Raw genomic sequence first — 1965 nt, forward strand, 5'->3', positions numbered from 1 at the left:
CAACTGCCTCATTTCAGAGAATATTTGCCACAAAAAGAAAATACTGAAGGTCATGTACTCCACCTGCAGCTTCACCTCCAGCTGGGGGAGCAGAGCACAGCACTGGGAACTGGGAATTCCTCTGGATTTACCAGAACACCCAGGAACACCCAGATCCCTCTGGATTTACTTCCAAGGGGGAAGGAGAAAACCTAAACTTTTTAACACAAAGCTGTTGTAATTTAAAAGGCTCCAACTGCCTCATTTCAGAGAATATTTGCCACAAAAAGAAAATACTGAAGGTCATGTACTCCACCTGCAGCTTCACCTCCAGCTGGGGGAGCAGAGCACAGCACTGGGAACTGGGAATTCCTCTGGATTTACCAGAACACCCAGGAACACCCAGATCCCTCTGGATTTACTTCCAAGGAGGAAGGAGAAAACCTACACTTTTTAACACAAAGCTGTTGGAATTTAGAAGCTCCAACTGCCTCATTTCAGAGAATATTTGTCACAAAAAGCAAATATTGAAGGATGTGAACTCCACCTGCAGCTTCACAGCTGGGAGAGCAGAGCACAGCACTGGGACTGGGAATTCCTTGGGAACACACCCAGATCCCTCTGGATTTACTTCAAAAGAAGAAGGAGAAAACCTAAATTGCCTCAACACAAAGCTGTTGGAATTTAAAAGGCTCCAGCTGCCTCATTTCAGGCAATACTTGTCACAAAAAGCAAATATTGAAGGTCAGCTGGTGTTTTATTATGCAAATGTGCTTCATATGGGTGGAAATGTATCAATTGAAAAATGAAAAGTTGAAAAATATATCAGCTGAAATGTGAAAATATATCAATTTCAACTATTTACCTGGTTACTAAACAATAAAAAGTGTCCCTAAGCATTAAAATTTTAGTAAAACTTAATCAGTTTTACTAAAACTTAGTAACCTAAATTTTACAGCAGAAGCAAAGGGCCCCTCAAAGTTGGTTTTTTTTTGGTAGAAATTATTGCAAAAGGGGAAAAAAACCCCAACCAAATCCAACTTTGCTACAGCAAAAAGAAAAAAAAAAAGTGCAAATATAAAGATTATTTTGAGGTGTTTTCAGTGCTGGAAAGTGAAAATCCAACTCACAATTTGTCTCCCTTCCATCTCCAGCTTCCTCTGCCCACTGAGGATCTTGTGGCCCACAGTTCCCTGGACACAGTAGCCAGGCATGATCACCTGGGGAAAAAAAACCAGAAAAATCAAAATTTCCATGGATTTGCTGTGAAAATCCATGTACAACGTCAAAAGAGTTGATTTAGAGTTAGCTCAAAGAGGATTTTTGTCATTTAATTCCAGCTCCTCAAGAAAAGCTTTGCTAAAATCTCAGTATTGTGAATCACATTAAGAAGAGACATAAAAACCCCATAAAAACTCAATAAAAACCCATAAAAAAACCACATAAAATCCAATAAAAACTCAATAAAAACTCAATTTCTTACCATGTTCTTCTCATTCCCTGCCCATTTCCTGAAGATTTGGAGGGACTGTCCTGCATGGAGCATCCCAGGGGTTGCAAACACCACCTGGAATTAAAGATGGGCCAAAAATCACTAAAAAAACCCTATTTTTATCATGATTTATAGAAATATCCTAAATCTCTGCAGAGCATCCACCAATACCCAACACTGAAAAATAGGAATTTTTGCTTTTGGATTTTTTTTCCTACCCTCTCTAAAATTCTCAGGAACTGAGCTGCTGCTTTAAGAAATAAAGAAATAAAAAATATATTTTTAAGAAATAATACCAATATTTTAAGAAATAAAACCAATATTTTAAGAAATAAAACAAGTATTTTCTGGTTTTGGAAATATTTGTGAGCATCCCCAGTGTCTGAAGGAAAACTCTGAGTGGTTTTTTAATGGTAAAAAAAAATAAAGCAGCCAGAATTAAAGCAGCAATAAAAGATTGAGTGGAAAAGAAAATCCTGGTTTGAATCAGGATG

At 37.6% G+C, this 1965-nt stretch overlaps 1 long non-coding RNA gene across 1 annotated transcript; it reads right to left on the reverse strand.

Moving 5' to 3' along the window:
* Positions 1 to 274: 274 nt before the first annotated feature.
* Positions 275 to 1591, reverse strand: LOC121357162. The gene is made up of 3 exons (XR_005955697.1): positions 1463 to 1591; positions 1110 to 1199; positions 275 to 313 (listed from the first exon to the last, which is right to left on the reverse strand). It is a non-coding gene; the product is annotated as an uncharacterized LOC121357162 (long non-coding RNA).
* Between the last annotated feature and the right edge of the window lie 374 nt (positions 1592 to 1965).

The sequence above is a fragment of the Pyrgilauda ruficollis genome, unplaced genomic scaffold (genome assembly GCF_017590135.1).
Source record: "Pyrgilauda ruficollis isolate IOZ18807 unplaced genomic scaffold, ASM1759013v1 scaffold3169, whole genome shotgun sequence".
In the NCBI taxonomy this organism is placed as follows: Eukaryota; Metazoa; Chordata; class Aves; order Passeriformes; family Passeridae; genus Pyrgilauda; species Pyrgilauda ruficollis.